Below are 16014 nucleotides of genomic sequence, written 5' to 3' on the forward strand. Positions count from 1 at the left end.
AAAAATGTCTTTCCTAATATTTCACCAGGTCTCTTATCAGTTCCTGCGTTCCTATCAGTGTCAGCTTGTTTTGCAAGAATGTGCAAAATGAAATTGTCTGGGGTTTTGCTCATGGAGCAACATTGCTGTGTTCATCTAGCAGAGGGATTCACGCACCTGCAGGTTCCACAGGTCTGGGGTCTACAATCACCCACTTCATTGCCAAGTGTTGGTTCCAGAGCTATCCAGATGTGAATAGCGCCTTTGAAATCACATCTGGGTTTGGGAATTTTAAGCTGAACTTACATTTATTAACAGCCTGCTCTTTCCCTGGAATTGTACAAAACAAGTTGCCATGGGATATGGAGTATTTTGTCTTTTGATCATACATCAGGATAGTTTCAGATTATTTAAGGAGCCTCACTTTCCTGAATATTTTGGTAGTTGCTAAGTGTTCCTACATTGCAATGATTTGCTGCTGGCATTCTTTGAAATTCTTGTTATTTTTCAACATGCTGTTATCATACTTAACTTCTATTTGTGGGGTCATAAACATTTCCATATAGATCCTTCAAGCATACATTGAAGTCTATCATAGAGAAGTCTGTTTTTCTTACTCATGTCACAAAGATCCTTAGAAGTAAAACACTGGGTTCAAAGACCACATGCTGAATATCAGTGGCTTAGATTAATTTCCAGATTAGTGCTAGCAAACTTTCACTTCTTTAAAGTTTGCTTCCCTATGTCATACAGATACCACATTCTTTAAAACCATATTAAAATACATTAAGCAGTAAATAAAATATTAAATATATATATATTTTTAAATACTCTTATAATAAATACAAGTAGGACAAATTAAGCATAAAGTTCAAGAGCTAAATTCAGTTGTAAGAAGTTAAACATCTTTTTGTCGCTCTTAATCTACAAATGAGATTTCTCCTGCTGCTGAAAAGCCCCACAGTACCCTCTGTTGCACTCACACCCCTGAATATTCTTCCTATCTGCTTGTTTGCAGATTGACACAGGAAGATGATGAAATCTTTATGCAGATCAGCAGGTGGCCTGACCTGGCATAGTGTCTGCTCAGGAGACAGTAGGAAAGTGGTTGTAGCATGCCTTATTAACTGTGCTAATTTGAGAAGATTTACAAGTATGACAACTGAGAGATGCAGGGGAAAAAAACAACACAACGAAACAAACAACCACAAATGCAGCATTTGAATGAATTTTCATTTTCTATTTGTTGACGCAATGTGAATTTCTATGCTCACAGTCCCAAACCCACCAGTTCTGAGGCTCCTGGGCTTATCCACAACATCTCTCATTTCAGCCCAGCCTTGACCCCCAGCTTTTTTCTTGCCCCATACAATGATTGTAGTTCATACTTTGGCCACTGCTTGTATGAGGGGAAGCTTCGATGCCCATGGGGCTTAGCTGTGACTTGCATTCAGCCAGTGGTTTCAGCCTATTTCTTTCTTTTTTTAGCATTTTGTTTTGTTTTGTTTTGTTTTTGTTTTTTAAAAGTAAATAAAGAGGTTTATTTGCTCACTGTGCCAAATCTGAAGGAAAAGTGGCCACTTGGAACTGCAATCAGGCCCAAAGTTGTCATGACTGTAGTTTTTACCTACAACATTATTAATAAAAAGAGCTGCACTTCCTCCAGCAGGGATAAAAAATCCACAAAACCACAAATCCCAAAGCCAGGTGTGCAAAGTCGTTTTGCAAACCATGGGCAGTAACAGCAATGGGAAAACCCTCCAGTGCTTGGGTGGTGGCACCTTCTCCTGCAGCAGCCTCTGGGGAACAGATCCTGGCCACAGCACCTGCTGCCAGGGCTGGTGCTCCCCTTGGCTCCTCAAAAGGCTTCTTCCGGCTGGAATTGTGCCAGACCAAACAAGCCAAAAATACTGGGACTAATCAGTTTAGGATAAAGGCCATCTCAGAAGAGATAGCTGCTCCAGGAAATGAGCTTCTTTCTCAATAGCTGGCATCATTCCCAGTGAACCACCAACAGGGCTCTGAGCACTGGGCTACAGAAGTGAAAAAAGAGTCCTTTGGGTGAAAATAAAGAGGGAATCTCACCCAAGCTAAGCTACATGCAAAAACACTTAAAAATAAGGCAATAAAAAACTGGTCAGTCTGAAGGGCAGCACTGGGATTGGGGAAAACAACCATAATCCTGAACACAAATCCCTTGAAAATAAGTGTTTGAGGGATTGGAGGAGGGGAAAGGGGAGTTGCCCATTCTTACCAGCCAGTTACCAAAGTCTATGAGGAAGGTAATTTAGAGCAAACAAGAGGATAAAATAAGAGCAGGAGGTTCAGCAGGGCTCTTCCTGGAAGGGTGAGGAGGCAAAGGCTCCTTGAGATGGGAACCAGCAGCACCTGTCAGTCTCCACAAGCACAACTGTGTGGTTATCTTGGCTGGGTCAAACAGAGTCTGCTGGGTGGAAGCCTGTAGTTGGAGCTCTGGGGAGGTGCTTTTGCAAAGAGGACAGACAAGTAAACAGCCCTAATCAAACTCTCCCTCACATCTTGAAAATGTCTTGACTGTCTCATTCCCAAGATGTTTGCATGAAAAAAAAAATAATGCAGTCTATGTATTTGGAGTGAGTGAATTTGGTTGATCCAGTCTAGTTGCCAATGGAGGCTTAATATTTGCTCATCATAATGCCATAAATGTTTGTGTTTCTGGGGCTTAGAGCTCAGTCCTGAAACAAAATTACAAACTACCACCAAATCTGAGAATATTCCTGTCATATCCCTTACAAAGGTATTGTAAGTATATGATAATAGTTACAACTAACTTTTAAAGCTTTATCATTATAAATACTGTAGTATGCCTTCCTATTGTAGTGGCTTTCATTAAGAATGCTTTCAAATATTCTAGTATTCTATAAAATATTCTAGTATTCAAGCATTCTTTTTATTTTCTGCCTTTATGATAAAAAGTTATTTATCTTTTACCTATTGGCTGCACTTGCACAATATTATATTTTCCAAGGTCTTCTGGAAAGGCTTTTTAATTTATAACTTGGGATGGGCCTAAAATAAAACACATGTATCTAAGTACATCTAATAAAGATGAGTTGATTGCAGTCTAAGTCATAATCAGGACCCCAATTAAATATCCTCTCTCCTAGAAAAACAACCACACAAATATGTGCATTCCCTCATTTTGTTGAATCATTCTCTTTCATTAGCCAATCCAGTCCTTTATTTACTCAACTGTCTCCTCAGAGCCTGATTGAATCAGCACTGGGGAGTCAGATCACAGCTTGTTTTGGACTGGCAGGCTTGTCCATCAGGACAAGGTGCACAGGGACTGTTGCCTGAGTTATGGATGCAAGGTATGGTGCAGCACTGCTGGTCCCATTGGCACAAGCTTCTAATTAACAAGCACAATAAATAAATGATACACACAAAATTTTGCAGACACTCATGATATTCTAAAGCGCTGCATTGCTCCAGTTTGGGTTGCAAAGGGTGCACCACCCAGACTACCCTGGCTCCTGATGGTGGGAAGAGACCTCCTGCTGTTAGTACTGGCAAGCCTGAAAAGCATCCTGCCTCATCACTTGGGTGTGAAGTGAGGCATTTCCAAAAGGATTCCCACCTCCACGAGAACCACTCTGCCTTCCTCATGTATTTTAAGATGTTCTTTAAATTTTAGAACAATTTTCTTCCACCTGAAGGTAAGTATTAGTTAATTCTAAAGCAACTGGATTTTGTTCTGATGGCTAAACTCCAACTCTTTAGTGAGACATACCAGCAATTGATGGAAATTATCAGCATGAAGCAAAGGAGACAGGGCACGTTTAGGAAAGTGCAGGTGGAAATGCCCAACTGCAGATGGGTTAGATGGCTGAAGCAACCAGGAGAACCAGCTTGCTGGGGAGACTGATAGGATGCCAGAAAATACAAATTAACCTATGGAGGTCTCATCCTGGCACAGAGGGCTGCCTGTGTGCTCTTGTGGAAGGGTGACTATTCTGCAAGCCTCCTTTGGAGGGCTCAGCAATCAGCCTTGTTGAGGAAGAGGAGCAGGGAGATGTCCCCACCACCCTGCTCCCAGCCTTTCCCCTCCTCCTATCAACCCACAGGAGAGCAGAAACAGCTGAGCACTTGTTCTGGGCTGTAGAGAGATGATTCTGGGCTTCACTTAGCCTTATGAGCTTAAATAAAATTCTTCAGGACAGCAGATGTCTTCTTTTGCTACCTGCTTACACACTGGAAAATGAAACTTCATTGTGTATACACGAGGCCATTGAAAGGCACGGTTTTTCCAAACTGGTGTAACCCAATTGCAGAACACTGTGCTCAGCCTTGACTGCCTGGTGCACCACGGGGCGTTTTGTTAATATTTAAACTCAGTCTCTTGAGTCTTATCCCAGAAGCCGTGGTAGGGTTTGGGGTTTAGGCAGGTTGCATAAGCAAGACCCTGGTGGGTCTGAGCTGCTGAGCGGCAGCAGTCGCACACGCTCTGCCAGCCAGGAGCTGGGAAGGTCCAGGGCTGAAGTCACAGCAGGTGAAGGGGCGGGTCCCAGGGAGCTGCAGTCAGCACAGTAGTCTGGTGAAGCTGTCACACGAGACCCGACCTTCACAGCCTCCCCAGGAGCGTGAGGAGAGCCTTGCCAGGAAGGAGCACTGGGGTGCAAACAGGAGCCCAGCACACGCTGTACCATGGCTGCAACCTGCTTGTCTTTGTCCCCACAATGAGGGAGCCATGGGAGTAGCATGGGGAGCCAGAGACTCAGCTGGGGATGCAGAGGGGAACAACTTTGATGGAGTGCTAAGGGTGGAGTGCTAAGGTCACACGCGGTTGTGGAAGACCCTGTGTGATGTCCTATGCCCTCATGTACCTTGTACTCAAAAAAAAACCCAACAAACTTGTACCCAAACAACTTGTATAGTTTTAATATTCTGGAGAGGATGAGATCATGGTATCTGTGCCAGAGGAATGAGGTGCCAGCCAAATGTGTAGAAAGGATAAATAACATGTGCAGAGTAGGGGCTGTCTCCTCAAGGCACCAACCAATTCATGCCTAAATTTTCATCAGCAGAGACTGAGGATGAATACCCCAGGCACTCTACTCTGGTTGATGCAGCTACAAAACCCTGTAAGAATGAATAGCATCTCCCTCAGTTCCTGGACACACATATGCCTATGCCAGAGTATTTTTGTATACGTGTATGCAAATGAATACCAAAAATAATTCCAAATCAACCATTCAACAAAATTAATAACAATGCAAACACAATTATTAGACTGGCCTGGTTATACAGGAAAATGAGTTGGGGCTCTTGTGACTACTGTAATCCATTCTTTTTAATAAACTGACATTTTATGATAGGACTATATATATTGACAGCATTTTCCCCTGACAGTCTAAGAATACAGGATATGAAATGCCATTGAACTCCTTTATTCCTCGTTATTTGAAAACTGATCCAAGGTACATTTTTTACTCAAGTATTATTTGTTAATGTATATCTACGCTGATAACCCTTAGACTCTGTCTTAAGACAAAGTGTTTGTAAATATGCCCCTTACTTAATCACTCCAATTTTTAAAGATAATACTTCAATTAGAGGAACAGTAACTTGATTAGAAGAATATTTAATGCTTGCTTAAGTGCCATTTTTAATACTAAAGCCTCATTCTACTGTTAAAAATTACCTGAAGTATCTCACTATTACTGTATTAATGATGTAAGAACACTTGTCACTTTACAGAACCTTCCACTCAAGATTCTTTAATTGCTTTATGACTGTTAGTGTGACCCTTTCCTTAGTAGACAAACATCTGATATTTGCTTTACTTAAAATAAACTGACACATGTAAAATTTACTCAGTGCCATATCAAAGGGTGTTGAATTGATAGATGTTTTTAAAACTTCCTTTGCAAGTATACCTTGTCCTCTGATAGCCCAATGTAGCTCTTGTTAAAGACAGATACCAGCACATGGCAATTCTTCATTCTTCATTATTCTGGAATTAAAATTACCTGGACTGGGAGAAGCCTTCTGAAAGCCCAACCATACTTCAAATTATTTCAAGGGGGAAAATAGTGTCCTTGTATTTTCTCTGACTTCTGCTTCGAGTCCATGGCAGATCCTTGAGACTATTCTAGGTCTTAAAACTCGTGGATTGGAAAGCCTTTCCCTAGAAATCTGATCCTGCCTTTAGGCAGGGAAGCAAGGTCTGAAAAGAAGAATGGGGATGTTGCTGGCTCTTGCTGGCCTAGGAGGTGTTGCTCTGGTGTCACAGTCATAATGGGGCTGGATTACTGACATGATTTTCCTTCTTCCTCGCTACCAACCAGATCAAAATCACTACTGTGTCCCTCAGGAGTCCACACTGATTTGCTCCGTGAGCAATTAGCTGGCACAGGGCAGGCAGCCAGGTCCTTGTGCCTCACCTGGGTGACCTGGGAGTTCAAGTCCTATTGTTTGTGTGCTGCTGTTCACAAGAATGTCTTGTCACATGTCTTCCTTAATTGTTTCCCAACAATATCTCTTTAATCCATTTTAGTTATTGACTAGGCCACCAGCAAGAATACCAGAACTTCAAGAACTGTGGTTAACATTGTTTGGAAAGCCTGTGAGGGGCATTGCAGGTATTGGTTATTAGCTTGTTAGACATTAATATGACTCTGTTCCACAAATATGTTAAGAATGCAGCAAAACAAAAGGCTCATGTATCTGTGCAAAGGACACTTTGAGGAGCAGTTCCTGTTCTCTTGGGCTCTCAATATTAGAAACAAAAAAATGTAAATTAAACTACTAGAGAGAACAAAATTCAAAATAAAAAAGGGAGTCCTTTTTCTCTGAGTGCCCAACACAAAGTGATGTTCCTGTCATACAATGTCATTGGGGCCAGTAGTCCAACAGGAATTCAGCATGCAAGTATTGAGTACCACACTTCACAGCTGTACTGCTCCATGCTGTGCTGCAGGTCTTTGCAATAAAAATCCAACATATAAAATCTGCTTCAGGATGAACTCTGGGATGGCTTCAAACTAAATTGCTTGGGTATTTCTAAGAGTATGACAAGTTTTTTATCAGATTTTATGTATGAAATGTCCACAATTCAACTTACCTCACTTGCTCCATGCTGCGAGCCTCAAGGCTGCAGACCTGCTGAGGAGACACCAAAAAGAAGTCAGGTACTTGATCTCGTGATTTCTTATCATTACTCTGTGAAACACCCAGAAACAAACAGTAGTTAAAGCAAACAGTTCAGATTGCAAAAGCATCTCAAATTTGGACATGACAGAATTTGGATTTTTTTTGTACATATGTATTGGATATAGGCAGTAACTGCAGGATCTCATGTCTGTGCCCCATGGGAGCCTTGCCTCTTCCAGATCAAAAGAAGAGAGGAAAATTGGATGGCTCATGGAAGAAAGCTGATGGGGATGCCCACAGCTGAACTGGTCACAGTCAGCTGTCTTTACAAAAGAGATGTCTTTATGAAAAAGTTCCAGGCTGTGAAGAGCCCATCTTCCCATGGTGCTGTCTACTGGAGGTGCCTTGTGAGTATCTGACGCTCCAACAGTCTGCAAAGCCACTGCACTGAAGTCTCACAGATGCAAGTGTTGCCTTTGCAGACATTCAAAGTCCAGTGGTTTGGCTCCTGTCCTTGGTGTGTAATGGTACTGGGAAGTTTGAAAAATTTAGAGGACTTCAGAACCAGAAGACAAATTTCCAACATGTGTCTACTTTGGGTTGTGACAGAGCACCGTGAATTCTGATACAGTTTTTGCTGAGCTGAAAGTGGGCTCCAAGTTCAGCTCAGTCAGGGAAGCTGGGGTGGTCTAAGGGGCCGTGGGTGCCCACAGGGAGGTCCTGCTTCCCCCTCTGGCACCCTGACATCTCTGCTGTGCATTGCATGTCTGTTTTGTGCCTTGCAGCAGAGGTATTAATGTGTAGCTGAACTGAAGAACAGCTGGAAAGGGAACTGTAAGAAGAGGGGAAACAGTGGAAATTTGGCAATTACCAGTGAAGACAGACACTGTGAGTCTGCTCTGCAATTTTCCAAGTAAACCTACTAGCTCTTAGCATAGTCAGATCACAGTTTTACAGCATAAATCAGGTTGGAGGAGTAATAGCAAAGCAAAAGTTTGAAATTAATCTCTACAACAAGGCTTCCCCCAAAAGCACTGTACACAACATTTGTGGTGGCAACACGGTGCACAGCCCATAACCTCACACCTTCCCCTGCCTTCGTGCCTTTCAGGGTTTTCAAGTTCTCTCAGCTTCAGCTGGAGGGAGAGAAAGTAATTTTAGAGTGAAGCAGAGTAACTGTTTCAACCACGGGCATGGGCAATCTGGCACTAAGCTACAGCACAGTTACTCTAAATTTAGTTCTAAATGCAAAAAGAGGCAAGTCACCCTAGAGGCTGCTGCAGCAAGAGAAATGGTTGCAGTAATACATCCAGTGAGCCATGAAAATATCCCTCTAGAACAAACAGGTAGAGAAGGTGAATTGATTTTAACCCACGCTGAATTAATGTCTGAATATTGCCATATAAGGGCATTAGAGGGAGAAAAAAATCTAGGAAATAAAATTCATTAAGCCTGCAGAAGCAGTGGATCTCGAGCCCTCACGTGGTCTTACAGTGTGCTTTAGGCTACTGCTTGGTGACATCAGGATATTGAAGCATCCTATATCCCAGCAGGGCAGCGAGGACAAACCTGCCCAGCAGCTGGCACAGAAGCCTTACCTTCCTGGGTACTGCTTCTTGGATTCTATTTAAAATCAGCCTCAAAGATCCTCAAGGACCCTCAGACATTCTCATCCTAAAGAAGCTGAACCTTGCTGAGCTTATCCAGGCATTCCTATCACCCTGAAGCTATGTTTAGGATTATGGCAGCACTTCACTCTCACTCACGTAGACATACCTGAACTGGATGAAGAAAACATCATTATGTTATTAGCACTGTTTCGAGCACAAATCCAAAACATAGCCCCATACAAGCTACTATGAAGAAACTCTTTTCCCCTAATCTTTGTCAATTACAGTTCTTAAAGGGCAAACTGCAGATCAGCATGGGGTGTGCACTTTGGTTTTCAGAGTGTCAGTTGATTTATTGTGCTAGATCAGGACATTCTCCCATCTAGGTGCTGTACAGTGCCTATAATCTCAACACTGCAGTGAACTAGGGTGCAGAAATTACACTGTGTTTATCACCCTGTTATCACTGAGAAACTTCCAAACTGTACAATGTCATTATGCTTCAGGGAGAACTTTGACTTTCATAAAGCCAAGGTGACATAACAATGGGAATGTATTACTTCAGAGATTCTCTGTAGGTGCAAAGAAAATGTCACCGGTTTCTGGTGCAAAATTTCGTGCTAGCCACACTTCCCCCTGTTGCTCAGGGGGTCTAAAGGTCAGGTCCTGAATTAGGAGAGCAGAGCATGAGAAAACCTAACCCCCGAGGAGAAGTGTACTATTTATTTGATGTAATACATATCTCTTGAGGGTGTTTGTGAGTGAATTGCATATCTGACAGAGCTTTTGGAATTGAAGGAAATTAAATACTTCACAGTTGCTGCATTTTTAATGGCATTGTTTGAAGACAAATTGAGATTTTAGTTAACATGAAAACTTTTGTGGAAACTTTCCATCTCAGTTTACATTTACATATTTTCCAACAATGGAGCAAATTGATTTTAGAGCTGTCTAAGAAATAGAAAATATTTGTAGTTTTGGTTTGATTTTTATAGCACAGCTGAAAATGTAACTGGGAACTTAAATTAAAGTGGGGTGTTTTTGCTTTACATGGGAAAATTAACTGGCACTTCATGATCAGCTATAGTATGAATACTTATAAAGAACTTTAAATTGGCATGACATATTCAGCACAAAAAAATGGAAACAACAATCATGTATCTTCTTAATTCTCATTGCAAAGACCTTGAATTATAGGCACTGGGCAATTTTATCCTACAGTGAATAATTTATTGCATTGCCTTCTAGAAAGAACACTGACTTTTTCCCTTGAACAAACCAGGCTTTCATATACTGCATTGGCCTCATCCATAATCTCCTTTCTAATTAAGTCACTTTTCACAAGTGTAATGTGCAGGGAACAGAATTTTACAGGGTACAAGTAGTTACTGATATGCAAAGCCACCCACTGCTATTGCAAAATAATTGCTACTCAGAAGAAAGTCACATGGAAGGAGATTGGAGGGAAGGACATCGGGCACAGACCTCCCACTGTCTTTCTGCAATACAAACTTGATATATCAACTTAAGCAAACTGATGACTAAAGGGAGGTTGATCTCTGCCTCCTTTGAGGGGCAGTAACACAGTTGTGTCCCCCAGATGCTGAGGGCAAGACTTAATTGAACAGCCTGAGATGCCTGTGTTCTCCAGGCCTCTGGAGGCTCTCCTTCATTAATGGGGTGAGCTTTTTTTCTCACCAGCTTTGACTGTATCAAAATTAAATGTTGGGTGTAGGTCACCTGTGTCCCCTCTCAGCTGAGCATATGGCAGCACTAGAGCTGGCCATTGGAGGACAATCCTTGACACCCACCTTGGGATGAGTGACTCTCTCAATTTGCCCATCTTTCTGCATCTCCCATAGGAGCCCAGAACAGAAGTTTTCTATTACACCTGCTAAACCAGATATCCAACCCTGAGAGCTGCAGTAAGTCCCACAATGATTGCTTGCTTTCTCTGTGTAGTAAAAGCAGAGGCAAGAATCCTTGGAGGCCCCAAGGAAGATTGCCTTGGCCTTGGTGAATGCATGTAAGACAGGCAGATAGAATCTCCTGGGTACTTATTTTCAAAGACAGCTGCTGACCACGCAGGGAATTTGGATACTTGCTTTAGGGGGATGGCTTCTCTAGGTGCCTAACATTTAAATGCAAAGCAGTATCACTCCCTCAGGTGAGGCAGCTGGATTCCACCTCACACACAAACCACAGCCAGGAGCAGGGTGCTGGGTGTTTAACCACGGTATGTGGCAAAGTCTTCAGTATATAATGGTTCAGCTTGGACCAGTGCTCTTTTCTGGACTCACCAGGTGGTGTGAGAGAACCCAAATGTGTCCTGTCACTAGCACTAACTGTGGTGCCCTTTGTAGGGTCTGCAACTCTGATCTTCTCTTTGGCTTGAAAATGCTTCAAGCTTCCCAACCCCTTCTTGCCTACGTGTGCTCCTGTAGAGCTCTAACTGGTAGAGGAATGTCCTGACCACTTAACTCTCCTGCTAGCATCTGGGAGCCACAGATCTTTGTAAAATACCTGCACAACAGAGCAAATACCAGGTCTCCTGATATGCTCTGTCCTGCCTTTTCAATGAATCTGAGGTATGCTGCTGTTTTGCATCTGGCCCAGTTTCACTCACCTTCTTTCCTATTTATCCTACATATTTATGCAGAACCTCAAGCAGAAATAATTGACTTGCTGTAGTTTTCTCTGCACTTCTCATCTTGCTTTACTGGTTGAGTGATTAGGAAGCTTTTCTATGCAGAGCAGTAAGCTGAGCAGTCTAGAAAGCAGTTCCCTGCTTTGAACAAGGATGCAAAGCAAAATGCCACCCCTGTCTCTTTCTGGATACACTTTGCCCTGCCTCTCACAAAGAGAGGAGTTTACCAAAAGTATTTACCAAAGAGAGGAGGAATAATCTGCAAATGTGTTTTCCTAATAACAGCTTTGCAAGGTACAAGACACTGATGGCCACCATCCAGTCCTTGAATGGAATGTGGCAGGTATTTTAGTTCTGTTTTCTCAAGTCAGATCCAGTGTTATAGTCTGTCTAGATTGATAATCTTCATGTGTACAAATAAACATGTGCATAGCTATGTATGCACATAAAATGTTGATGCTTAATGTAAGAAAATATTCAGTATTTCAGAGAAATAGAATGCTCTCCTTCTCTCTAACACATCCTTGCAGCTCTGTCAGTCTATGCAGCCATATTGCCCTCTGCTGACTTCAGCCTGTCGTGGCAGCTTTCCTCTGACTCCAAGTCAGATGTGACTCTTATTCTCAGAGCAAATAACCACGATGCAGTTTTTTCCTGACACAGACTTGCAGAATGGTTGAGGTTGGAAGAGGCCTCTGGAGGTATCTGATCCAACCCTCTTCTCAAGCAGGGCTGCCTAGAGCTGGTGTCCTAGCATCATGTCTAGATGACTTTTGAGAAGCTCCAAGGAGAGAGAGACTTCACAACCTCTCTGGACAGTCTGTACCAGTTCTCAGTCACCCTCACAGAAAAATAAGTGTTTGGAAGGAATTTCCTGTGTTTCCCTTTGTGCTTACTATCTCTGGCTCTGTCACTGGGCACTGCTGAGAACAGCCCAGCTCCATCCTCTCTGCACCCTCCCTTCAGGTATCTGTGTATCTTGACAAGATCTCCTGAGCCTTCTCTTCTCCAGGCTGAACAGTCCCAGCTCACTCAGCCTTTCCTTACAGCAGAGGGGCTTCAGCCCCTCTGCCATCTCCATGGCTCTTTGCTAGACTGTCCCCAGTAGGTCTGTGTCTTCCCTGTAATGGACAGCCTAGAGCTGGACATAGAACCCCAGCTATGTTTCCCCAGTGCTGAGCAGAAGAGAAGGATCACCTGCCTCCTCCTGCTGACAAGATTCCTCCTCATGCAGCTGGAATCCTGGGAGCCTGCTTTGCTGAGAGGAGACATTTCATGAGTACTCATGGATGCAATAAAAAGTGGAAGCGTAAACAGGTACAGTAATCTCAGTGTTCATGAAAGGAGTGCCACAACCAAAGCAAGGTGACGTACAGTCATGCCAGGAGAAAGGGAACAAAAAGTACTCAGGTGTGAATGGTTTACAAGTACCACAGTTCTACAGACAATACACTGTCTTTATGATCTTTATTACTCAGAGATGTAAAACCTCAAAAAAGAATTTTAACCATCTCCCAACTTCAGCAGAGTACCCAGGAAGGTTCAGAACATTTGTCCCAACCACCCCAAGGGACATGCAGTTAAGGGCAAGGCTGTTCAGAGGTGATGACCAGGGCTGAGGTGAATGTGATGGAGGGATGTAACCCTGCATTCCCTGTGTGGCGCTTTGCCTTCCCACTGTCCCCATCCATTAACACACACTTTAATGCTTTCTGCATTCCCACAGGCCCCCTACATCCACTTGCCTGGGTGCTGAAGCAATAACCACACAGGCTGCCTTCCCTTTGGTGGCCACAGTAACCACCTGTACTGGCCACAGTAACTGGAGGCATCATTCAGAGCCTCCATCATTTCTTCTTGCAGGAGGATGGTCCTGATCATTGCTTGCAGTAAACACATTCTCATGGCATTCAGATTTGTGTCTGAAAAAACCTGTAATTTCCCTAGAAATACTCATGTATTGCCTGTGCAGTGGGGAGAGTTCCAGTGCCCCAACATGCCCCAGGGCTGGGGGCTATGGAGAATGAAAAGGTGTTGGCTGAGTACTTTCAGTTAGCTACAGCTGGAGCAGTTTTGGGTTTTATTCTCTTTGGCTGGCACATTAGTGAGGGCGGGAGCAAATGATGGGGACACTGTACTATCCAGGATAACTCTGGGATGCTTTTTCATTAGAATTACAGAATATTCTAAGTTGGAAGGGACCCACAAGGATCATCAAGTCCACTCTGAGTGAATAACCCCATATGGGGATCAAACCCACAACCTTGGCATTATTAGCACCATGCCCTCACCAACAGCGTTTAAAAATAAAAAATATTGGGCACAAAAAGTCTCCAGCATTGCTGAAGGGCCGGTCAGAGAAATCCTTATGGAAAAAGAATTAATTCTGCCTGCTGAGTAGGGCCCTTTTCCCTGGCTGTGCGGGAAGTAGAACGCTGCCCCCTGATGGAAATACTGACGTGTGCAAGAAATTTGTATGTCTAGAAAACGTGAGAACTCCTTTTCACAGAAAATATTTTCAATTTCAGGCAAGGTGGGAAATCAATAGCATGATCTATATTGCATATCACTTACCTAAAGCCACATTTAGGTGGTTTTAGCTTAAATTGAAGAGAATATTATGTATATCCTAAATTAGGTAGAATTCACTATAAAAGGAAAATTATCCTGGCCCATTGTTGCCCTCCCACAGGCAATGAAGGATTTAAGTTTTAAAATACTGATGTGCTGAAGTGAAAACAACAGAGGAATGTAGGGTGTGCAATCTGTTATTCCAGAAGAAAATAAAATCTGTTTTCCAGAAGAAACTATAAGTTCTGGAAAAATATACAGAGCATTAAATTAAACCACACTAACTATAAAAATGTGTCAATATTCTAGTTCAATTCTTTTATTGATTAAATAAACTGGAAACAATTATTCCAAGACACTTGAAAATATTTTCAAAATTAAATATTTTAGATTTTATATTTTTAATGTTTTAGAAATTGAATTTATGTGCATTTCACAGCCACAGAGTCACAGAACCAGTCAGATTGGAAGGGACCACAGTAGGTCATCTAGTCCAACCTCCCTGCTCAAGCAGGGTCATCCCAGAGCAAATTGCACAGGATTGCATCCAGAATGTTCCTGAATATCTCCAATGAGGGAGACTCCAAAACCTCTCTGGGCACTCTGTTACAGTGCACAGTTACCTGCACAGCAAAGACATTTTTTCTCAGATTCAAGCGGAATTTTCTGTGCATCACTTTCTGCCCATTGCCTCTTGTCCTATTGCTTGACACCACCGAGCCATTGCCTGCCTCCAATTTCATTGCGCTGTAGCATAAAATTGCCCAGTGCCTATAATTCAAGGTCTTTGCAATGAGAATTAGGAAGATACGTGATTGTTGTTTCCCTTTTTCTGTACTGAATATGTCATGCCAATTAAAATATACATCTTTTTGTATACATTGAGGAGGTCCTCTCTTAGTTACCTCTTCTTGAGGAGAACTTTCTTCTAGAGAATGTTCTAGCTCAAGAATATTTTCAAGAATATTTTAGTTCAATTTTTTAATTATTAAATAAATCGAAAACAATTATGCAAAGTCCTTCCAAAATTAGATCTTACATTTTTTAATATAAAAGGATGTATGGGCATTCCACTCTTAATTAGATGGAAGAGTTTTCTGTCTGAAACATGTAATTTCCCTTTCTCTGCTTGTGCCCAGGTGTTGCTCACGACAGTCAATTTGGGACTAGATTTGCTCACCCCAGGGTTCACTTTGGTGCCAGGTGGGCCCGTGAGCTCCCAAGTACCAGCAGAGATTGGGGTCTGACCTACTTGAGAGCAGCTCTACTGAGAAGGACCTGTGAGTTTTGGTGGGTGACAAGCTGATTGTGAACTGGCAGTGTGCCCTTGAGGCCAGGATGGCTGACCGATGGCATCCGGGGTGCATCAGGAACAGTGCAGCCAGCAGGCCCAGGGAGGTGGCCCTCCTCCTCTACCGGAGGCCACATCTGGAATGTTGTGTGCAGTTCTGGGCTCCTCAGCACAAGGAAAACAAGGAGCTGCTGGAGAGGGTCCAGCGGAAGCCACAAAGATTACAGTAATACCTGTCTTAAGAGGAGCGGCTGAGGGAGCTGGGCCTGCTTACTCAAGAGGAGACTGAGAAGGGATCTCATCAGTACATACAAATGGGAATTTGAATGTTAATTAGCAGTGCTCTGCCAGCCAGGAGGGCCAGTCATGTCCTGGAGGGCATCACCAGCTGGGCCAGGGAGGGGATTGTCCCACCCTGCTCTGCACTGGGCCGGCGTCACTTCAGATCCCGAGAGGGGTTTTGGGCATCACAATATAAAAAAGACATTGAGTTATTAGAGAGCATCCAAAGGAAGCCATGAGGATGGTGAAGAGTCTGAAGGAGAAGCCTTATGAGGAGATTTATGAGGACTTATGATGTCACTTGGTCTGTTCAGCCTGGAGGAGACTGAGGGGAGACCTTATTGTGGTCTTGAACATGCTTATGAGGGGAAGTAGACAGGTGCCAATCTCTTCATTCTCATGATCAGTGGCAGGACTCAAGGAAACATCATGCAGCTGAGTCAGGGGATGGTTAGATTGGATACTAGAAAAAGTTTCTTTCCCCAGAGGGTGGTTGGGCA

The 16014-nt window shown here is 43.0% G+C and overlaps 1 protein-coding gene and 1 long non-coding RNA gene across 3 annotated transcripts in view; one reads left to right on the forward strand and one right to left on the reverse strand.

Annotated features, from left to right (window-relative positions):
- SLC26A3 (solute carrier family 26 member 3) overlaps positions 1–6246 on the reverse strand; it is a 30215-nt gene extending 23969 nt beyond the window's left edge. Inside the window, exon 1 of the mRNA XM_064422032.1 lies at positions 5991–6246. The gene's annotated coding sequence lies outside the window, so the exon portion shown is untranslated. The remainder of the gene's footprint in view (positions 1–5990) is intronic.
- A 40-nt stretch (positions 6247–6286) lies between these two features.
- LOC135301715 (uncharacterized) lies at positions 6287–12679 on the forward strand. Of its 2 annotated transcripts, none has more exons than XR_010363450.1 (5): positions 6287–6389; positions 6518–6602; positions 7338–7520; positions 10586–10648; positions 12544–12679. It is a non-coding gene; the product is annotated as an uncharacterized LOC135301715 (long non-coding RNA). The 2 variants fall into 2 exon arrangements; XR_010363451.1 differs by having other exon boundaries at positions 7353–7520.
- The last annotated feature ends 3335 nt before the right edge of the window (positions 12680–16014 follow it).

Source organism: Passer domesticus, chromosome 5 (assembly GCF_036417665.1).
Source record: "Passer domesticus isolate bPasDom1 chromosome 5, bPasDom1.hap1, whole genome shotgun sequence".
Lineage (NCBI taxonomy): Eukaryota > Metazoa > Chordata > Aves > Passeriformes > Passeridae > Passer > Passer domesticus.